Source organism: Anser cygnoides, chromosome 7, assembly GCF_040182565.1.
Source record: "Anser cygnoides isolate HZ-2024a breed goose chromosome 7, Taihu_goose_T2T_genome, whole genome shotgun sequence".
NCBI classification, from domain to species: Eukaryota; Metazoa; Chordata; class Aves; order Anseriformes; family Anatidae; genus Anser; species Anser cygnoides.
The window spans coordinates 23,572,270-23,596,711 of record NC_089879.1 but is presented as its reverse complement, the minus strand read 5'-3'; the positions used below and the strand labels follow the sequence as shown (position 1 = coordinate 23,596,711).

General features: G+C 39.5%; 1 long non-coding RNA gene across 1 annotated transcript in view; it reads left to right on the top strand.

The window, feature by feature from the left end:
* The window catches only part of LOC136791266 (uncharacterized), a 67,171-nt gene extending 51,948 nt beyond the window's left edge, over window positions 1–15,223 (top strand). Inside the window, exon 4 of the long non-coding RNA XR_010832889.1 lies at window positions 11,966–15,223. This is a non-coding gene — a long non-coding RNA (uncharacterized lncRNA). The remainder of the gene's footprint in view (window positions 1–11,965) is intronic.
* Window positions 15,224–24,442: the final 9,219 nt, after the last annotated feature.

Here is a 24,442-nt window from a genome sequence, read left to right as displayed (position 1 = left end):
ACTTCTTTTCCCGTTCCCATTCCAACTCCCCTCATTTTCACCTTGTTAGGCCCAGATTTGAAGAAGGGGGCTGCCTGCAGGCTGCAGTGTCCCCGAGGTGCCAGCAGTGTCCCTCCCCTGGCTGTCCCCACACCTCCTGCCACCTTGTCCCTGCCTCGGCTGTGGGGCCACAGCCACCTACAGTTGGCTGCAGCGCAGCAGGCAGGTGCTGCATTAACACTCAATTTTTTAAAGTTTTTTTTTTTGTATTTAGCAGGCTGGAGCCACAAAGTGTACCGGAATGGCATGAAATGTTATGAGATACCAAAATATGTTCCCTTTTATAACTTGGTGTTGCATTCATTACATATTTTATAAATCACAAAGCTCAGGAACAAGACAAATCTGACATTCAGTCCATTTTCACATAACATTTGGCTCTTTCTGCCATAGTGTCACATTTGTATCGATTTTAGTATTGACCGCCTGAAAAGCAGAACAATCTGAGTTGCATCATCATAATGCAGACAGTGTGCTGATAATAGAGCCAAATACCCTTTCAGAACAGAAAATACCCACAGGGAAAATGTATGCTGTGAAACAGAGTATCCTTTTGGACAGTTACCTGTGCATATGTGCATTAATTATGTGATGGTCACAGACTGAGCAAATAAGTGAGAAAAAGCAGATAATTAAAATGACTACCTCAGCAGGAAAAAGTCACAGGCCCAGCTGAAGAGAACTTAATCCATAAACAGGGTCTCAGCTGGGCATTTCGAAAGGACTGCGAAGAGACAAGCAGTGCTATGGAAAGGGAGAGGAGAGCAATTGAAATCCTCTCTGTCAGAAAGCAGAAAGAGGGTTGGGGAATAGATGATCCTGAGGTGTGGGTTGTGGTTTTTTTTTTTTTTTTTTCCCCTTTTCATTCTGAATTGCTGCAGTTAGAACCTTTCATTAGGACGTACAGCTCTTGCTGTTGCAAATATCTGGGTAGGAAGAAAACTAAGTGTTTCTGATTTCTGAAAAATGTAATTTGAGAGTCTTGTTTGTCAAGCTATGGAGGGTAAGAATTTAAGACAGGATAAAATAAAAGATTAAACTAGGTGGACAGTTGCATTGGACTACAGAAGGATAGCAAAAAAAAAAAAAAGAGTGCAGTGGAGGTTACAGGGAACTTTTGTAACAGAAAATTGACTGCAGTCGAGATGTAAATAGTCATGATCAATGTTAACAGAAAGAAGAAAGGTTCCTGGAACAGACTGTGAAGTGAATGGTGAGAATGGCAGTATTTTCTAAAAGTGACTTTATAAATGTGTAAATTAACAGCTGAGAACAGGAGATCTCTCGTTGATGGGAGTGGACTTTTTGGACAGTTTGTCAATTTGTGATGAAAATGCTCTAGCTAGACACATTGCTCTGCTATATACTGAAGCCTGGGCTTTAACTATTAAAAATGCTAGATCATCAGGCTGTATAATGAAATACAGCTCCTTCCAGAGCAATGTTAAGGGCATCTTGCGGATGTGATTCATTGGGATGAGCTGAACAGTTTGGCTGTCATGCTGAGTTTGACTATTAAGAGGTGCAACAGCAGGCACAAGGGAGCTCCTAGGTGTGTCAATAATGATCCCAATCCCTAGTTAGCCTCTCTCGGGCCTGGATATGGAAACATCCCTACAACAACAATGAAAAAACAGTAAGTCCCTCTAGATCCTTAATTTAGCTCTGGTCCCTAACACTGAAACAGGGAGTATGTGGGGAGAGCTGGTAGTAGGATGCAGGCAGTGAGCGTGCATGTGTTTTGGGGAGATGGGTGGACAATGGACTACTCACTGCCTTGTCTCAAAAAGTTACAAGGAAGAGGAAACCATGACATAGGGGTTATCACAAGTGGTAACAGACTAATAGTTTAAACCTCACTTCTATTAATGTAACATGCAAAGCATAGAGATTCATTCATTATCTGCCTGCCAGATTGTGGCACCTACTTGGCTGGCTTGTTCAGCCTGAGCTGTACAGACTATACCTGTCCTCCCCCCCACACACACAGGGACTTTTCCCTCCCTGAGCGCTGCCGCACGCTGCCCAAAGACCTGCTCTGGAGAGACAGCTTGCATGTTGGCTTTGGGAGGAACATCCTCGGTCCTTGACAGCTCTAAGTCATGTTGCTCTGATGCAATAGTAACCAAGAGACTTGGTTTAACTTGGGCAGTCTGAAAAGATCTCAGCCTGAGATTTGAAAAACCTTTAAGGCTGTGTTGTATCTGGATAGAAAATATTACTTGGAGGAGAAATACTTGAGCAACAAGCTCAGAAGAGCATACAAAAAGTAATGAAATGAAGTAAGCGCACATCTCTATTTCCTACACTTCCATAGTGCAGTGACACTGGGATCACAAGACCTTTTAACAATGGGAAACTCTAACAGGCACAGCAAATAACAGGTTGTGATTCCCGTGGCTACCAATGCACAAGTACATAGAGAACCCTGCCTTGCTTTGCATCGCTCTGCCTTCTCGAGGCCTACCTTAAGCACACCCTGTTAAAAACAGTGCAAATCAAGATTATTTGAGGGTTCTTTGTCATACTTCATTTTTCTTTGGCAGTAACTTAAAAATCTTGAAAGCTATCATAAGTCTGGGCTGATTTACAAGTCAATTTTTCATAAGGATGTAAATTCTGGTGGTTTTATTGCAGCGCACAAACCAGGTCTAGGAGATTACAAGCACAGGAGTCTAACAAGACATGTTTTTTCCTTATTGACTTTGTCAAGAGTTTTATGCATTAGTTTTATGCCATCTTCCATTCTTTTTCCATCTTTGTCACAGGTATAGATTGAATATTTCTTCAGCAGATTTTTTTCTTGGAGTGTGTTTTTACTGTCTTGCTGGGCACTTCCAGTTCTAACTGGACATTACATCTCTTCCTCCACAGCTGGGAGAGATTGTAAATGGGGAAGCTGGTGCATTGCTGAGAGGGTGAGTCCTTCAAATTGTAGAATATTGAAAAGGTCAAAACAATTCTATACAGCCCTGTGATTCAGTGCCTGGTACAGGTATTAACATTCTCATGCTTTCCCCTAGAGCAAGACCTGAAACAGGGAAGGAAAACAATCCCTCCTAATGGCAAATATTACAAGTGGGACAGAGGAGGGAAATAAATAATCAATCTGTTCCTGTAATTGTTTTCAGATTTTTCATGTGCTTATTTTAACTGACAAAATATTACCTACCACTGATTTATAAGTTTTATTCTGCAACTTACTATCTGAATTCTACTTTCAGAGCCTGTGATCAAAAATAGAAGTGTAAATTGAGCTGGTTTTTTCAAATTTATAACTGAAGTTTTATATTCTTTTCCCCCACGGTTGTTTCTCTTCTCTTCCACCTTAACCCCCCCCCCCCCCCCCAAAAAAAAAAAAAAAAAAAACAAACACCAGAAGAATTCTTTTGAGTGGGTTTTCTTTTGTTTCATTCAGCCTTCAAAGATTTAATGAAACTAGTTTTGGAGACAAGAAGCTTGAAACTAAAAAATGCAAAATTTTTGCTTATTTTAGATTTCTTGCAAGAATTGTTTATCAGAACTCAAATATTCACAGATGCTTTTGATCCACCTGCATCTGCTCTTTTGGTGCTTGTGAGACTTGTTTTGGGTGTTTGGCTAGAAGCTGGGCTATCAGGCATTGATAGTAGCACAGCTTGGACGTGTATGCAGCTAATTGTACATAGATTGTATCTGGAGAAATAACAGAGAGGTATCCAAAAAATCAGAGGTGTTGGCAATCTCATGCAGCAACCTAATGCATGCTGAGTTTCCAAGTAGTCGCTGTTGTGGGAAGGTGATGCTGCCTCTGCACGAGAAGCAGTGCACAGATACTCATTATTCTCACTTTTCTTCTCTCTGGATTAACAGGGTGACTGAATTTGTGGGGTCTGTGGTGAGGCAGTGGCTGCAGAGGGGGAACAACTGCCAAGGTTTTCAGTCAAACTTTCGTAGCAACTCAAGTGTTAATTTTCCCTCGAGTGTTTTGCAGAGCTGTTGTTAGGTGCATTATGGCTAATTTGCAGCTATCTCTTATGCTTATTTTGAAGCTCTTAAGAGACTGGGCTTTATATTAGTGTTTGCAATTGACAGCTTGTGAAGTTGGAGAGCAGAATGAGTTGCTGTTTAGGATAAATAGGAAGCATTATTTATAAATAGGAAGGAAGAAAATTGACAGCTAGGGCAGCATGAATAAACCCAAGGAAGGTGCTTTTAATACAGTAGCCGTAGACTAACCCAGTCCAACAGAGTAAAGTAAAGCAGGAAAAACCTTGCCAGGAGGTGCTACATTTCCAGTGGAAGTAGCAGGCTTTGAAATTCAAAGGCAGGAGATCCTACACCTCCTCTTAGGACCTGAACTATTAAAATGCAGCCAGGTTAGGGCTTAAATCCCCGTGTTTAGGCTTACTGCATGGTGCAGACATGCCAGCCAGAGGCTTTCCAGCCCCACTGCCACCTGGTTCTGCGTAGCAGAACAGTGCAAAGAGCAGGAAATCCTGGTGCTTGCTGCCAGTGCCATGAGAAGGGATGCCTGTCAGCCATAACCTCGCTGCGTGGGATGCTGAGAGAGCTCTTGAATGTGCCTTTGTCATCTCACACCAGGCTAAGCACTCAGTTATGCTCCCGAGCACACAGCTTGGACCCGCAAAGTGCCAGATCCTGCGCTGCTCCAGCCTTGTGCCTACCCTGTCTTGTGCACTAAGCCTCAGGTCACCCCGCTTGCTCTGCTTACAGCTCCGGCTCCTACCAGCCCCAGGGAGAGTAGGCTTTCTTTCACCTTCTGCACATGTGAGTAGAGCCCGTTTTCACGTGACCAGGCAGTGCTCAAAAGAGAAATAACTTTAATTGGGAAAATGGACAACTGGAATGGATTTTTCCTTCTGCCCCCATAACAAAATACTTCTTGTCAGATCTCAGAGTGATCGCTGCATTAGGCATGTCTGTAAAGAGAGCTAAAATAAATGTATTGATCTGAGGCTCATAACAAAGCTTCTTATCCACGCAGCATCTAGTCAATTAACAGAGCATATAGTATTTTAAGCACACCAAAATTTAAACTGTATCAGACATTCAGTACACATCTTTTTAATTGGCTGCCTTGATTTATGGTCTAGGTAGAGAATCTTGAGTTCCATTTCATAGTTTAATAATGAGAGCTGTCCTAAAATATTGCCATTAAATTAACTTTTAGGTACTTAGTAAAACTTGTTGGATTTAGGCATTGCTTTATAACGGTGTGTGGCGTTGATTAAATGCTATAACAGTGAAAATTCTTCAGCAGCTGTAATTGCAAGTTTTTCTTCTTGTATTGGATAGTTCTATGTCGATATTAACTTATTTCATTATTAAAGTTATGTAAAAAAATCTAGTGAAGGCTCTTCTGTAGTTTTGAGACAGTATTAAGATTTTATAAGCAATTTCATTGGTTTTGATTGATCTGCCAGCATAAAGAGGAGCACAACTAAGAGGGGCTGGTGAGTAGGCCTGAGAGTATGGAGGAAGTTATGTAAAAACTAAGGTGATGTTACATGAAACTGAGATGATGTTATGTGAAACTGTTTTAATCTGAGACATCATTCACCTGTTCTTCTTTGAAAACAATCCCAAGAAGAGGTACGTGTGAATAATTTTAGGAGGTATGCATTAATTAGAAATAAGACATCTGTTTGAGTCTTCTGTTAATGAGTGGCACACGACATTTATCCTGCTTATGGAACATTTTGTTCTCACAGAAATAAATTACCTTAGAAATGGAAATTGTAGGTACTAGATTGTCAGTCGTATTCCAGTTAGATTTACCAGTATCACCTGTGATTCTCTTCAACCCCTCACCTGTTTTAAATCTGCTTTCTGACTTCCTTCCCATGCAAAAATATCATCTTTTTGTCTGCATTTTACATGCCTTTGGCATGGATGAGGAATTCTGCTGTGTCCCACCCCGTGATCGTTGCTGTGAGTAGTGCTGTGCTCAGTGTGTTTGTCCTAACTGAGTGATCCCCACACGAGATCTTCAAGCCATCACTTCTGTGGTTTGCTTGTGTATGCAGCTATCATTGCCTCTCTATTTCGTAGTCCCCCTTGAAAAAAACGTCTTCTTGATGGCTGTAATTTACTGTTATCCAGCCTTGATACTGGGCCAGTAGCAAGATGGGGCCACTTTGAGCATAGTCAGTACTAAAAATATTCATGCTTATTGCTTCTTTGCTACATACCCCATCCTCATCTACCCTAATTTGTATATATACTTGTCATAATTATGGATTTTGATACCAAAAGCTCCAAGTCTATTTATTTGTTTTTACAGCACCTTTTGTTGCATTTGTTGCTGGTTATTACTGGGAGGCCTGAATCAGACTTCATAATTGCTGGGATGCAGAGTCTTGAATTGCAAAACAGGTAGAACAACTTCTGCTGGAAGAAATAGCTTGTAAAGAAAAGGAAGATGCTGGGGCTCTCTTGTGGCTCTAACATACTGAGAACTTGAATGTTTCCCCCAGCCAACTAGTCCGTGCCAGGATATTTGAGGGAGTGTAACATTTCAAATTATTTAAGGGTCAGTTACACTTACATCAATTTCCTTGATGTCCTCACGTGTGTTGTAGATTCTAGCAGCGTAATTACCCTCCTGCAAGTCAGTTACCCTGATCTAGGGAACACCTCTTTTCTTTGATACCAAACATGAAGAATCTCTTTATTGAAAGGAAAAAAAAAAAAAAGAGAGAGAGAAAAAAGAAAAAAAGCATATTTGTGAACAAGAAAAAGACAATGCTGAAGTGTCATCTTGTCATTTAATAGGAAAGCAAAATGAAAACATGGTCTGAGACAAGAAGGCAGGCAGTAGCCAAACTGAAATTGTTACAGGGAAGAAAACCTGGAACTCTGTAGACTGAGCAGAAAAAATGCTACAAAAATAGACAGAAAAAAGCAGGCTGGAAAGGAAAAGAACATATGTCCCAGTTTTCCATTCAAGTTTGCTTCCTCAGCTTTTAATTACTACCTTTCATATTCTCAAACACTAATTCAATGCATGTGCCATCAAAATTACTGACTCTTGCTATGTATTGATTGTTATAGATAACACACATCTAAATACAAACTATGCTGTGGGGGGGGAAAAAGAATCCAAAAAATGTATAAGAACCATTATTTGCATCTTTAAAAGATTTCTGTGAACACAGAATATGTGCCTGCTGATATGGAGTTAACCTCTAGCAAAAGCAAGAAAAAATATGAATTCGGTGATCTTTTTGGTCTCTCTGCTATGACCTCAGATACTTCGATTTCAATTCTCTCTTTTCTTTTTTTTTTTTTTTTTTTTACAAGTCATTGTTAATGATCAGCTAGGAAATTAGGAATGCAAGGTAAATGTGTCTGTTTTCTTGCTTGAAATATATGATTGCACGTGAATAGAAGGCTGTATCTGCAGGGAGTATTTGTGTCTGGGTGTAGGGACCACTGCAACTTTTATGTAGCAATTGTAAGCTTCACTGTAAGGGGTGGGGGAGAATGTGTGGCATCCTGAGAGCAGTGCAGGCAGCACTGGGTGAATGTGGTGGCCAGATCAACAGAGGTGAAAAATGTGATGACGTGGTATGAAATGCAAGGTCATGGATTACGCCAATATGAAACAGGCTGCTGTTTATTTTGCATTTAAACTTAAGTGACTGTGGTGTTCTTATGTAAGCAAAACACCATCTAGAATCTCTCTTCTGGATCAAGTTCCTTGTGGTTCCTGCTGTGGGGAGGGAGTTTAGAGTCCTTTAGTGAAGCCCACGCATATTAAATTCATTGATGTCATCGGTTCTGAGTTTGTGAATATGAGAGTAAGACTTTAATCCTCAGACGTTGCTTCCGAAAGGTTAAGATGTCTAAATGTCTTCGCCAGTTATTGTCAACTGGTTAATCAGACAGCTGCCTTTGAACGCATGCCGATTGCTCATCTATTTTTGTGCTTTTTGTGCTATGGCTGAAGCTCTGCTTCCACCCCTTTCTGAGCTAGCCCAAAATGAAAGCTTTCGCTGGCTTGCTCATGAGTCACAGTATTTTGGTGAGATCAAAACTAGATCAACAGAAACACAGTATTATCGAGTGTACGTGTCGTGTCATGGGAACAGTTGAGGAATCATATTGAAACTGTGATGCAGAAGGATATTCTCAGTTTGGGAGGTAAATAGGCAGTTTGGGCTGGCTTGTTTATACAGGAAAACACAGAACTCTGTGTTATCCACTCATCTTGTGATAAACAGAAGTTTTACAGGAGGGCCTTAGCAATGACAACGTGTTCGCTCTGCCTTTCCCTGCTGACTTGGTGCATTAAGGAGAAGTTATTCCTTTGGTCAGAGCTCATTTCCAGTACGGTGACTGGGGGTTAGAACTCAGTGTGTCTGATATGGCAGTGCCCATGCTTTTAGCTGTACCTCTGCACTGTGACTGATTTTGCATTAAAAATATTTTTTTAAATTGACTCTATCTTTCATTAGCTCACTAACATAGTTCTCTTTAAATTTTAAGTATGACCTTAATCTTCAGGAAGGCAACTTCCAAGGCTTTGTATGTGTTTCTAACTGCTTCCAGCTTGCTGAAGCAACTTTAGGAAGTTACAGACTGATCCTTGAACACTCTCTGCTCAGACTTAATGTTCTAAAATGGCCTGCATTCAGCTTTTAAGACAAATAAACTATCAGTCTGAGGTGTTGCATATCGTAACTTTCATATTTGGTGTGTTTTCTTCAGAGCCTATTGAAATATGGAGCATTGGCTTTGCCATTGGGGGTGCAGCTGATAATGCTACCAACTGCTCCCACGGCCGCAGAAGAGGAACACTGAAGCCTTGACATTTACAAGCTCAAAATGATTTAAACTTTTAACAGAAGTTTTAGCGGTGTAAAAAGTGTTTGGCAACGGTATACAAGTTAACCTGTGCCCTTTAATGTTATTACCTTCCAGGAGCTGCCAGTCCTAAATGATTAAACTATAAATCATAACACACTGAGACAACGGTGATCACTGGAGCCATCCAAAAAGGACAGGCTCCTTGACTCTTCTTGTGTTTCCTGGAAATAGTTTGCTCATTTAGAATGGTTTACCATCAAGGGCAGTTGGATGAGAGGTTTTCTGCTGTTCCTAGTAAGATATTTCACCTCTTTCGTGGGAGGGATTTTTTTTGCTTGTTTTAGGTTGTATTTTGGAAGTTCATATTCCCACTTTACTAGAAGAGCTGTAACCCTGAATTACCTCATCCGAAGTAGATAACACAGTTGTGGACAGTTCATACTAAAAGACAGAAACTGTTCTGAATTCAGGAACACGTTTCCCCTTGACTTAAATGAATTTTCCATACTGACAATGTTACATTTCTTTATAACTCTCATGTAATACAAACATGTGGTGATTACTTCCAGAAGAATTATGTTGCAGTTGCTGTATGATTTTGTGGAAGTGCAGTCAGAACTACAAAACTCTGTAAAGTGAACATTGAAATTTCCTTTAAGCATTAGGATGTTAGGATGCTTGTAGATTTTCATTGGAAGGTATTTATTTGTAGTAGGTGTAAAAATTTTAGTTAACCTTAGCTGGGTTCGTTGGAGAAAGTGTCCAGTATTTGACTTTGTTTCTCCACTTGTTTAATCCTGTGCATTCTTAAAGGAAGTGCCTGTTTGACAGCTTCTGTCTCTGAAAGTGTTATGATGCAGTCTGTATGTTGTGATGTACTGTAATTAGAGGAGAAACATGTGCATTTTATGCTTGCATGTACTCAGGCACATGCTAAAGTGCAATGAAATACCTTCAAAATTTTCCTGGTGTGTGCCTATGAGCCCCCAAAGTCGAATACTAGGGAGGTACACTTACAAACTAAAAAGAATTATAAGGAACACAATACTAATGTTTTGTCAATGGAAAATGGCATGTATGGCTGGCAAGGGCTTGATATTTTTAATACAGCTGTAATTGTCTTCTAGGATTTATTTTGGAGTAACACGCCAGACTCTGGAGCATCGCATGCTCCTCAGCTGCCCCTCTCTGGGGCTCACTCCCTGCTCTCAGAGCTGTGTGGCTCATCTTGTTGATCCGTTCCTGCCAAGTACCACGACATTCCCTCTTCCTAGGTACCCCTTCCTGCCCTTCCATCCTCCTCCTTCCTCTCCTCCTGCACAGGAGTGTCCTCTGCTACTTCATAGCCAGCCAGGGCTTCCCAGCTGACTTCTACTGGAAATGCAAGTCGAAAGAAAAGTGGAAAAAAAGAAAGAAAAAAAAAAGTAGAAAAGGCACGCAGCTATCTCCACACCACCACCTCTGCGTGTTCCTGCTGTTTATAGCAAAGTATGTGGGTGGGTGGCAGGCAAAAGGGACGTGCGTTCAAATAAAGAAAAAAACCCTCCCTTTCTATGCCAGCATGGCTAGGTTCATGCGTTGAAGCAATCTTCATTGAAGCTCTAAATGTTTAACATCACAAAAAAAGTACCCAAATTCCACCTGCGTGAGATGATGTAATCCCAACTGCCAAAATACATTTGTTCTTTATAATTTCTCAAGAGGGTTTTGACAGCCAAAAACCTGTTTGAACTAAGTTTTTTAATACTGATTTACATTATGCTAATATAAATCAGCTTTGTCTAATTTCATTGCTTGGGAAACAAATTGCAAACCTGACCTCAAATAAGCAAGTGTATATTTAGCAAATGTCCTTAAAAATCATGATTTTGTATTGGAAATGGCTTATTACTGATACTGAAAAAGACTTTATCGAACTCTTTGGGTTTTATACTGTATTACAATCAATATTTGTTTTTTCATAGTAATGATACATTTGTATACTCCTGAAAAACTGCAATTATAAGCCCAATGCTAAGAGTGCTCCCATTTCTTAGGCAAACTGAACACGTTTGCTTTAGGAGTGAAAAAGTACAAATACTTGATCTTAGTAAAGTGATACATGGAACTGATCCACATTTTTTTCTTTTCCTCTAAAAATGTTTCACATAAAGGAATAGATTCCTTTATATATAGGGGATATATTTATATATAGGTATAGGGGAAATATGATGAATATAATATTCTGTAAATGCATTTTATAAATTTATATAGTCTAAGAGTTTAATGAGAAATAAAGGAAGTCTGTTTGTTTGTCTGGTGTCTGAACACTAATTCATTTATGTTTTGTCAGCTAATGCAGCTGGTAAGAGATCTTTCTTATAATGTGGAATAGTACAGGTTCAATTCCACAGGTTTGTCTGGGAGTCTGTATTTCGTTAGTAAAAATGACTTTGTATCTGTGACAGACTGAGACAGGCTGTGGTGATGCTGATTCACAGAGTCTCTTGACCTGTAATAGCAATGTTTTTGTTTTTTTTCCTACTTTTACTCTACAGTGAGGTTTTTAAGGCTAATGAAAATCTTTACATTAAAGGCGAGATGTTAATATCTACCACTATGGTGTATTCTTTTAAAGTGTAAAGTGAAATGCAACCCATGTGGTACTAATAGTATTTACTGCACTGGCTGCGCAATAAATGAGGCTCTGGGAGGTATCCTGCACTGCGGTCCTGGATGGCAACTACAAAAGCAGTGCTGAGCTGCTTTGGGGAAAAGTTCTCTCTGTTTTGCTCAAAAATGACTGCTCTGTGCACAGGGAAGCTGTGATGAAGGTGGCAATGATAACGTTCAGACGCTAGTGACAACTGACAAGATCTTTGACAAACAGACAAATTTCAAAATAACATGTATTTTAAGAGCAAAGTCAGCATTTTCGTGCAGATTAATTCTTTAGTAGGTAAGATCCCGCTTACTGCATTTGTTGGTATGCCCACAAATCTGGCTTAATTGCTTTGCCTCTCCTACAGGTGCAATGGAAGAACCCGACCCCTGACCCCTTCCAAAAAAAAAAAAAAGCATCTAAACGTTTTGTTAACCCAACTATTTGACTTTTTCTTTCTCTTTTGCACAGTAATTGAACTTCAGTAGACCTGCAGTGGCTGGCTGGTTTGACTACACTTACCCTGAAGTGGTACCATAAGGGGCACTCAGCTGAAAGCAGAGAGGTAATCAGAATATCCCTAGATAGGCTTCAACTGCTTTATGCCATGGTGAGTGGTTAATTTCTACACTGTTGGGTAGTTTAACAAGAGTGGGACCAGTTCTTGAAAACTACCATGGATTGTGCACCTTATTTTAGGCAGATTTCCTGCCTAAAAGTCTTGGTCATCAGGATTTATCTGTAGGAACACCTAGGCTGTGCGTTGCAAATGAATTTTGGTGAAAACTTTGCAACAACTGAACTGGGATTCAGGCAGTCCTGGGTATGAGCAACAGTTCTGTAAGTATGTAAGGAACTTTGCTGGCCAGAACATGTTATGTTAAGCAATAATTTTACAAAATGAACAGACATGGCACCCTTTCGTAGGTGTGGACAAAGCGAAATACAGACCTTTTTTTCTGCTGTTTTCCTTTTCCTTGTTGCTGTGATGAGATCTGTGCTTTAAAGCACGATTTGTTTTCCCATATGCCCATGGGCATGCTTTCTTGCTTATGTTTTTCTTCTATGCATGTGATCTTTGAGTTAAATGAGCGTATTGACGTTCACAGCTGTATGGCTGACCAGATCAAAAACTTGATAGGCCAGCTCTTTACCTGATGAAGATCGATCAGCTGGTCATCTATCTTTTTTTCATTTGACCAAAGTTAAAACCGAGTTATATGTTTAAAAACATTCAGTTTTTGTAGACAGAGAATGTAACACAGATGCAGATGTTTTACATACAGTGGATATGTGATAGACAATTTTCATTGTATTACTTTCAATATACCACTTTTCTGTTATAAACCACCCAAAGGGTGTGAGGAGACTTACTAGTATACATTTCAGTAGGATCACTACTGCACTAATGAGAGTGAAGATCATTTTTCAGGCAAATACCAGTAAAATATCTAGCAAATATCAGCAGAGCTTTCATTAGATTAATGCAATATTTGAATTTCATATTTTTTTTTCACATTTGATATCAGATTGTAAAATAGGGTCTACATATTAAAACAGTATCAGCTGCTTTGAATTAGCAAAACCCACTAGGGAAAAAATAACAACATTTAAAATTGTTCCTTTTAAAATCCTTGTTAAAATTAATTGTCTAAAAAAAATTTAAAAAAATTACCTCTGGGAGAGGGAAAAAAATATGTAAAGTTCTACATAAAACTTTATACGTTTTAAAACTGCATTCAAAATAAAGCTTTCTGGAAAACTCTGTTTATAGAAGAAACACAAATCGTGCTCAGTTGAAGAAAAATAATATTTCAGTAAGACTGGGGAAAAAAACCACCTCTAAAATACTACGTCTCTGCAAAACTGAGGATCAAATAAAAGAACCGTAACGTCAATGGTATTTTTTTCGTTCAGCCCTGCTCTTTCTGCTGCAAGTGATTTGATTTGGGTACTTGGTACCCTGTTCGGCCATCCAGGTAGGTGAAATAGGGAATGTCGGGGTAGTATCCGGATATCCATCGGGCTTCACGTGATGGATGTTGCCAAGGAAACCGCTCCCTTGGCAGCCATGCAGCGAGCACGTCCGCCTCTTCAGCTCCCCGACACAGCCCTGCTAGTCTATCAGCTGGAGGGAGGAAAGCAAACAGCTGTGGAGAGAGCAGGGAGAAGTAATTAAAGTGTTTAAATCCTTTGTGTTTAAAAGTTGAGATGGCCTTCAGGGTCCCACCAAGGGACGGTGGGAGTATGCTGGGATGGGGGCTCTTGGTAGCATGCCCCAGGCCTCGGATGGAGTTACACCGATGTTCTCCTCTGCCTGCACAGATTTAAACTACATCTGTGTGGTACAGCCTCCAAGCGAGGTGGAAAGCACAAGGCTGTGTAAAGACTTTCTCTTTTGGAGGGCATTGACCCTACACCAAACACAAGCAGAGTTCCAAGTAACAGGTGTTCCTAAAAATGTGTCATAGTGGGTGGCACGACCTGCTTGTCCATAACGTTTTGGGAAAGGAATGTTTTTCCTTCTCCATGTGCAATTATAACCAATATCTTGCCAGGAATATGTTTGACAGCTCTCAGAAAGAATTAATCCCCGGGGCTGCCAGCCATACTTAGTCTTGGTTCTCTTCTAGCGTCTGTGCTGTTGAGGGACATCTTTTCCTCTGGTGGTTTCAAATGCCTATTGGGAGTCCCTCACTTGAGGTAAAGTGTCACAAGGGATGTGAATCTGAAAGGAATAGTCTTCTCTAAGCATCATATAAACCTGAGAGGATTTTAGAGCTGAGATCTGTTACTTGGTTAAATACTGAAGTAGACATGCCCATTAAGACTATAAAGGAATTCCTCACTTGTGAGCACATTTCTTCCTCTTCCTAACAGCTGATTCGAGGCCAAGGAGCAGGCAGTCCTTAGTTCTCTAGCATCAAAGGAGCCATTAATATTTCATATTTTGTAGTGTCGGCTCAGATGATTCATATCTTAGCTTTTATACATATATATAGTATGGAACACTAAATGCCTGTTTGTTGCAAATTTTCTAGAAAACTGGTCACAAACAGTAAGAAAGCTCATGTGTCAGACCCAAAGCTTTATTATTGACCTGATTATCTCACCAAACTCCTCCTGAGTGGTAGATTTCCTGTGGTCACCTAGCAAGCCACTTTGTTCTAAAAATCTTCCCAAAACAGGTAAAAGTGGGTGTTGATTTAGCATTACAAGGATTTTTGGGATAGCAATTTGGAGCCAATATGGCTATTGCTTTCTGGTTTTCCACGGGTGGTTCCTCTGCTTCAGGTACTCGCTCTTATTCACTTACACATATTGCAAATAAAAGATGGGAAAAAGATGTATGTGTCTGTGCTGTACTGGGGTTACCCAAGCTAAGAACTTGAAGAATATTAACTTCATTATTTTGGTCGATTTCTAGTTTTTAGTTATGCTGTACTCTTAAAACTCCCTTGGCAGTTCCAAATGATTCATCTTTCTCTCACTTCTTAATAACTTCTGCATGTCATTGTTGTGTATAGTAAACTGTAGCTATTTTTCTCCCATGAGGGGCTGAAAATGATTCCTGTAAGCTGTGTACTTAGCAAATCCATTTGTAAAGTGCATTTGAAGAGCTTGTGAATGTATTGGGGGCTACCATATAAAGAGGAGATTATTCATTCAGGGAGAATTTAGTTACACTTTTCCTATGCAGTATAGGTTCCCTTCCTTGGAAATAATTTGTGAAGTTTCCTGTCGTAGGAAAAAAATAAATTTGGTTTGGTGTCTGTTATTTTCATATATTCATAGAAAAATAGATAATTGAATGGATTATCACGATTTTCCCACAACATATCCTTTCTTGAATGATGCTAACACCTTCCTTGATGATTGATGTTGAATGTCTATGGGAGAGTACCAATAGAAAATACAATTGTTTTATTTTCCTGTATATACATAAATACTGTATTTTGCCAGAAATGCATTGTTTTAGCATTACTGTTTTTAAATACTGCTACACCATATTGTCTATCTTGAATCATTTTTAAGAAATATAATTTGAGCTAAGTAATTTATAAATTAAAAAATACCCATACTTATAGCCTATTAAAGTTTGCTAAATTAATTTCAGGTTTGAATACAAGATTTTAAGAATAGTCAGATAGAAAGGTGCATAAATTACACATAAATTTACTGAAATACCTGTTTATATGGACAAATGTTAAAACGTGCTGAGTAATTGTCTTCTAGAGCTTTAGTCTGTTTAAAAAAAAAGTCCAGTGTGAACAAAAGATAGATCTTATTTCTTATTTTTCATGTTCATAGGCTTAGTCTTTTTCTTCTTTTTTCCTGTTTTCTCTCTCTCCCTGTTATGAACTCTACTTCTTGTTTCTATTTTCTGTTGCACATGGGCCTTTCCTATGGATGTGAATGTTAAATAAACAATGGCATGCTTTTCACTTATAAATCAAGTTGCCCCTTCAGCATACAACTGTTCATGAGGCAGCGTGCAATTAATCCTGCAGGAGCTGATCTAAAACTTGCTTACCTTGATGCTCAATTTGTTTCATTCTCATCAATTAATGTGTTGGCAGAGAAATTTCTCCTGCAGGCCGCTGCTGGCTTATAGCAAGCCTCAATGTGAAGAACCCTGCTGGGCAGGTACCCAGGGAAAGGGACCCTGTGCCTTACAGGACTGGCATTGCATCTCTTTCTTCATTTGATCAGAGACCTTTGTAGTAGTTCTGTACCTCTGTACTAACCATTGTAGAGCTCCAAATCCTTGGTGGCCTCAGCAGCTCCAGGACTTACCTTGCTTTATACCTACATGAGTCACTTTGTTGAACTAAAAAAATGCTCAGCCCACCTGGTTGCTGCACTGCAAAGAGCTTCAGCTCACCTTGAGTTAGTCCTGCTGCAATCAGCTGTAAGGTTACTTGCCTAAACAAGGTGCAGAAATTAGCCTGAATTTTCAAGTAGGCATTTGTTAATTCAATGCGGTATTGGTAACAGATGGAAATTACTCTTAAGGATTGGTGATGCTGCTTGTGTTATTTAAGAAAAACCCTTTAATTGCCTGTAGTTGTCTCTATAGGTATCCAGCTGCAGAGCAGATGTGACCATACAGCTCAGTGTATATCCCAGCTCTGTTCTAAATGAAAAGTAGGTGAGTTTAGTATTTCTAGGCTGTAGGATTTCCAACACTGCCTTTTAATACATATGTGAGTATAGATGACAACCTGTCTGCGTGTCTGAGACATGCTAGATTGCTCTTGAATATCGTTGCTTAATACTGGATTGATGATTGAACTGGCTAGTTCGAAACTACAGAGTTTATTCAGAACATGCTATAGCTTCCTTTCCTTAGGGGAAAAGGAATATTTTCCCTAACTTTCCCTTCAGTGAAGTTTCCACACAGAATGAGAACTACCCTTAATCTCCCTCCTGCCAAACACAGAAATTAGTGGAACAATTTGCATCCAGAAGCAAAAGGAGATCGCAGAATACCATTGAATTAATGAAAAGAGAAAGGCTACTGTAATCTCTGTAATAAGCCAGAGCACTGTGGGCTGAAGTAGGAGTCTTCTGTGCTGACATTTTAATGATGACAGCATTTTCTGAAATGGGGATATTTTGCCTCTTAGGGCAGCTATCAGACTGTCAGAACTCAGGGGTTCCTTTTCATTTTTTAAAGTGACCTTCTGTTTCTGTCGGCATAGCTGAAAACTTGGTGACCATTCCTTCATCCTCCCTCGCTGCAGGGAGCCTGCACTACATCTGGCATGTCAGAAGGGACCTGGGGCATGAAGAAGTATGTAGAAGAATTTCCTCTCCCAAGCCCTCAGCACAACCAAGGAAATAATTCCTTGCTTATTTGGATCAGCCTTGGCCATAGCCTGAGCTGTCCTGACCCACAGCAGCTGAGTCGAGCTGATGCTGACAGAGGCTCTCCCGCCTAGCTGTGCTTTTTAGATGCTCTGCAGCAGCGCTCAGGATGTGTGCAGGTTTAATTCTAACTTCTCACAGACCTGATGACAGCCCCATGAAGGCACAACAGCATTTAGGATTAAGAGGGCTAAAATTAACCTTTACACCCAGCCGGCGGGCTGTCTCTCAGGAAGCCCTGTAGAACAAGGATATCGCTTGTTCTCCTACCAGTTGGGGAACACAAACACATTGTAGTGAACAGCTGCAATGAGGAGAATAAATGGGTCTGGTAGAAAAGTAATTTGTTAGGGTTACAGAAAAACAGAAATTATTACAAAGAAATTGATTTAAATACTTATAGATTGGGTTCAGCAAGTCAGTTGTGCTCCTTTGCTAACATTCAACCCCACTTCACCCACTGAGGTTCAATAAAGATAATAAGTAGAAGCATTTGGCCCAAGATACTAATCAGTCCAGCGACTGTGACGTGATGCATTAGAATCTGATCATTCAGTTGGCATTCCAGGTTACATGGTAAGCAAAAATGTGTTTCACCCCCCACACACACAGACTCTTTGGTAAAAATTTATCACTGAAGTATGTTGGTGTTCAGACCAAGAAGAATGCAAACGGTCATTAAATCCCTCTTTGGCCAAATGGGGAGGGAGTTAATCAGAGCACTGGAGAGTGGCCTGGAATATTGGGAAGTACTGTCTCCTGTCCAAATGTCTGTGTCTATTGCTATACAAAAAAAGTTGTGTTTTTTTCAATTAAGATGTTACAAAAGGTCTCAAGTTCAAAATCAATTATTAATTGTACCTTAGCGGACTTAATGTGTCAGGGCAACAGCTTAGGTATGCTATAAGCAAAGAGTTGATCTATCGATACTTGCCCAGCAGTTGCACGTCCTTCTGTGAGGATGAGTGAAGCATCTTAGAGGCAGAAGGACCAAACCTGTGATGGACAGCTTTAAAATGGGATAAAAAGGACTTGGCAATTTGGAATGTATTTCCAGCCCAAGGTGTTGTTTTTCTTCCCCCCCACATCTGTGGACTTTAGAGAACTGATTATTTTATCTCATTTTATATTTAAATATATTTTATTTTTTATCTTTACTCAGAATTTTCTATGTATGTTTTTAGTGGATAATGCCTCTACTGAGTTACCACACTCAGTAAATCAGATTTTGATCAACGTATCAGACTGAGCTTACAGATGCTGTCAGGGAACAAAATGTTAAGTTCTTTGCAACAAGAGCAAGACAAACAAACAGGACTGCCTTGCTAGAAGTTTCCATGAGTGCTGATACTGCTGAAAGCTTCCTTTGTAGCCGGGCCAGTTGCATCTGAGTTAGAAATTACCATTAAATTAATTAACACTATGAAAAGGTGGGATACTATAAGTAAAGAGAGCTGTAAACATTTCCCTGATGTGAGATGGGGCTAATGGACTGGGGGGAAGCATTGGACTCATGCCTCTTTATAAAATTCAATACCCATCCCTATGTGTGCTGAAAGGAAAGCTATATTACTGGTGGAAATATCTTCAAAATAGTCAAGTAATAATGAATTAAATAAGCAAAGACAACTTTGTTAGAATATTAGGGTGGGGAAGTATTTTTTGCTATGTAAGTCTTTCTTAAAATATCCTGTTACTGGCTCTTCTTTTTAAGTTTTCTTTTCTTCACACTGTTTAAAGCTAACTTTCTAGTTTCTCTGCGGCATTATGAGTATTTATTTAATGCTTACACGTAGTCACGGAGAAATTACTTACCATCTACGTCCTTACAATATTTATGTGCCTAATTTAACTGCAGCCTGTGAGACTATTTTCTTAAAAGTTAACAGGGTTTATTCCTCCCAGATAACAGAGTATCACATTTCTATATGGATTGGAACTTCACGTTTCCATGTAGATTGAAACATAGAGTCTCAAAAACTATTTGATGCTCTAGAGGCATAGCTACTAAGTGTGAATGAAAACATGAAAAAATACAATGTTAAATTACATTAAGGTGAGTTAAATGATCAAAATAGATGAAATGTAGCTATAATCTGTGATTAGTGGCCCCAACATGGTATGGGAAAGTAGTAATGGTTATTTCAAGTGTGTATGGTATGACTGTGGCTTTCAGTGATTAATATAGCTAAAATAGTAAAGCCAAACATAAATGATGACTATAAGCAATAAATACCACTTCAAGCATCGCAGCCTGAAAGGAAGCCATACATTTGGGGCTGAAACATCCTCCTCTTCAGAGGCAAGCATAACTTTCTAGCTGTCGGGCCAGATTTATTGGCTACAACACAAGTCTTTAATGAACCTTAACAAAACAGTCAATTAGCAAAGAGCTTACCACCCTATTAGAGCAAAGGTTTTTATGAAAATGTGTTGCTGTACATTTTGAATCCCCATTATGTTGTGGTTTTGATCTAAATTGACTTTTCAATTGAATTTCCTCATTTTGAGTGGTTCGTCCCAATTATCCAACTTCTGGGCTTCATCACATGTCCTACTTAGTTTTGGGCTACCGCTGCACTCATTCTTCAGCAGGTTAGCATTGCGGTAAGAACGATTTCATTGGCATACTGGAAATTTCTTGCTTAATTTAAGAAAAAATAGAATTGCATGCTTTGTCCATCAGGTATAATAATATGGAGGAAAAAATGTAAAAAAATGAATATTCCTACTTGTATTTAGCAGTTATTGTTCTTCTGGTTTTGGGCTCAAATTAATAAGCATAGGAATCTAGGAACTGTCATATTACCTCTGACTAACGGTCCATCTAGCCCAGAATCCTGTCTCAGGCAGTCTCATGAACAAGATGCATTTGAAAGAGATGCGGAAAGCGTATGATTTGTCCAGCTGAGAAATTTATTCTAGCCTCTACTCGGTGGTGCTTGGTTTACTTCCTGGAGCATGAGGATTTATATCCTCATGTTTTTTATTTTATTATGATCTGATATAACTTCATTTTCACATAAATGGCTGCAATTAAAAAAAAAAAAAAAGGCCTAACTTGTTTTCAAGGATGTCTTTCAGCTGTGAAATCTTCAGTTTCACTTTATGTAATATGAAATTGTTGCCTTATACCACTTTTAAACTAATTGTTTCCAGTGATCCCTTGCTCTTCTGTCATGAGAACAGTATCTTACCATGACCGAGTTTTCATTTCCTTCATTAGCTTACATGTGTTTATTTCCCCGTTATTTATCTCTTTTAGCTAATTATTTCTAATCTGTCATTGTTGCTTCATTATGTCTTTTAAAAAAATGATAAAAGCTTTTGTGCGTTTATCATTTCCCACTATTTCTTTTTTAATAGGACATGAACAGCAATGATGACAATAGCTAAAGCCATCTGGATGAGTTTAACTAGTGATGTAGTGTCTTACCGGAGCTGGAATACTTGGAGGTGCTCAGCCTTCTTTCATTTCACACAAGCTAACCAAAGCCCTCAGAGGACACACTTATGAGCAGTAAGGAAGCAGCTTAGGAAGTTAGGCTTTCTAGGTAGCTCTTCTGTTGATCAATTTTTATTACTTCACATTGAACAGGAATTATAGTAACTGTTCATGGGTCAGGGACTACATTGCATGGCTCTTCCCTGGTGTAGCAAGCCTTGTACGTCCTTATACGTTGCTCTTCTCTGTGGATCAGTCAATCTTGAATTCCCCTTTTACTTCATGTAAGATTTTTTTTTCTTTTTCTAGCCTTGTGGAAATTGGCATGACTTAATCATGAAGTATCTTCCAGCTACTTGTCTTCCCCAGGATGGTTGTGTAGCCTCTGTTTAGAGGAGGTGGAAGAGGTCAGGAACCTTTCAGAAGGTGGACAGAGCTACTTTCTCTCACTGGCCTGTTTAATAAAAAAGAGGTTACCATCACCACAAATACTTTCACGTATATATTTAGATGAAAGTGGCTGCAGGTGAAACATAATGCAAACTCTGTCCTGTAAGCATTGAACTTTCTGAACAGGTCCAGAATACAACATTCAGTTGTATGGTATGACACTGAACTTCTTAGTAGGCAGTTCTGGATATGCTTAACATCAGTAATCAAAATATGTAATACCAAACACCTTGAACTCGACCCATATGATAATCTATGAAAACTCTCCTTTCACTCTCTTGGAACTAGCATCTTGTTTCATTTTTTAAGTGGAGTTAGCTACAAATGCAAAATTTATTCTGTTTGTCTAGAAAAGGTTAGTGAAGAGTCAGAGATAGGAGTGGGTGCCTTGCTGGTGATACAAGTGCAGTGTTCAGAGACTACATAACTGTTTTTCTCAGATGAGCTGATAATGCTGACAGTAATAGTGAGGACTGAGGCATGAAAGCCCAAGGACAGTGAAGGAGAGCAAATGTTCAGTTAAGAAACAGAACCATTATAGTGCCCACACCTGCATGCTGTCCTCTACATTTACGTGCTGTTCTCAGGGTTTAGGAGGTGTGTGGTGCCTTCTGCTAAGAAAGGAGTCAGCAATCTCTCTGAGAGAACAACTTGCATTGCAGTTCAAGAAGGCTTCCGGGCACTATAAGGCAAAGAAAGCTTGCCATGTCGTTTGCTATCCATGCTGAACAGTGAGTGATCTTCCATCTAATTCATCTGCAAAAGAAACACAGCTAATGTAATGTAATGCTTTTCTCTTAACCTCAAATTTCTCTTTGAGTTTTGCTTACACTTGCATGTGCAAATGTGTAAATCTTGTCTAGTTTATTCCTAGATTGGAACAACTATTTCTGACACTAATACTGCAGGCAGATAGTCACTTCCTAATAACTTGTGCAAGTCTAGACTTACCTAAGTCAGTACGAGCTGATTATTCAAACTGAGCTTGTCCAAATACTTACTGCATTGCTGAGACACTGGATGCTTCACTTAGAGGTGATTTTGCCAATTCGAGACATCCAGCTTTGTAATTCATCAATATTTAATGTAAGTCTTCAGAGGTCAACCTGATGACATTGAAAATCTTCCCTCTCATGTTGCAACTACACAAGTGACTCAAATACACATGCAAGCCCAGTAGGCCCCAGGGACAATGATGTAGTTTGGGAAGATTCTTCTGATACAGGTTCTTCAGGGACACAGTCGATTGTCAATGGTAGTGATAAAAGATTCTTGAAGGTTGCAAAAAAAAAAAAAAAAAGCATCTTCAAGTATGTATTCATTGTTTAAATTGCTTTAGCCACCTAAAATCTTATTTCTGTTTTGTCCTGATTAAGAAAAATAAATTGCTTCTTTAGGTTTTTGGTTGGGATCTTATCTGTGTTGTGCCCATATAAATCAAGGGTAGCCCCAGTGTGACAATTATAGATTATACTGATGTAAACAAAGATTAGGATTAATCTGGCCATCAGTCTATAACAGGAAAATGCCACGGGTTATGTTTCAAAGGTTTATATCAAGGGTGTTCAGCATTTAATAGTAGAGAAATAATTCTGGAAGAAGACAGTAAGTGAGCACTATTAAAAAATGGCTGGAGTAGGGCAGAGATAGCATGATTGGGACTGACATGATAAATACCAAAGACTGCTCTTCTCCCTCAGGCTGCTGTGAAGAAGCCACCAGAGGAACCACACCCACCCACCTCATTGACCATTAAACATTGCACTTATCTTAGAGTAAAGGTTATTCGTTCGTGGTCCTGGCTGAAATCCATTTTGCGTAACAGTTTTCTAGCTGCTGCCTCTGTAGGTGGATAAGGGGGTCTCCACTTCCTGTTCTAAACTGCTAGGTGGAAGCTATTCTGTGACTCTTGCTACCAGTGAATAATTGGCTTTGACAAGGTGTTCAATTGAATATTTTTGGAAACCATTTTGGCTTTAATGGGATGCACAGTGATCCATCTAAAAGAATTTGTCCTGTGTCTGTTGGACCTTGTATAGACAAGCAACACGTATTTCTTATTTGTGAAAGCTACTCATCTAACTTTTGCCCCTCTATTAGACTAAATCATTACAGCAAGGTAAAAACCTGAATTTATTCACAACCGTGCTTTCTCTCTTGTCTGCTGCTGAGGTCCCTGTGCTAAACTGTGCTGGCTGTGTGCTCCACAGCAGGGAGCTGTAGGATGAAGGGATTTCTTCTCACAGCTTGTTCGGCAGCTTGAAGCAAATGGAGATTTCAAAGCTGAAGGCTTTAGGGCGGCCAGAGAATCTGATATTCTTCCAGGTTTCTCTAGCACAAGTCATTGCACGTTGTACAAAAGCGTCCTTAAGAACGAAGTGAATGCAGATTGCTACCAGCCTGATACTGTAGTATGATTTTTATAAGCAATTTCATACGTTACCTGGCACTGAGTATAGATGACTTCATCTGAAGCTGGGCAGTAGTGAGTCAGCTCGCTCTTGTATGTGCATGGCTGTATTCCAGCCCTACAATGTGGAAATACAAAGATCATAAACGAATGTTGTTTTCCTTTATAGATTCATAATACATCAAAACATCAAGAAACGGAGATTATGCTGTACTTTTTAGGAAGCCCTGGCCCTGATTTGGTGCCATGGCACTGTAGTCATGGCTTGTTGCATGTGCACCTTTTTCTAACGTCCTTCAGTGGCATAGAAGAGCAGCCTTGTCCAGCCACAGGGTATTGAACCATTCACATGTTTTGATCCTGGGAGGAAAAGGTAGACTACATACCCTAAAAACTTCCCATGAGTGCCAGAATGACTTTATGTAATGTGACTCTGTATTGAGACTGCCTTCAGTTTTCCATGAAGTGATGCAGCAATGAGATTACGTTTAAGACAGGAGAAGGCCATTACCAAACCTGCAGGTGTCTCTTCTCTGGAATAACTGGAAAGCACCTATAGCACAGTTGTTTCTGTGTGTCTTGATAGGAATGAGGGAGTGGGACCACAAAACATGCCTAGTACAGCTGTTTATGGTTTTGTCTTTCCTCTTACAAAATACTTGCCTCGGTTTTTCAAGATTATTAAGCTTTATTTCAAAAATTGGAAAAATGCTGGAGCAAGTTATCCTACCTTGTAAGCTCCTAGAATTAAAACATCCAGAAGGGATTCGTC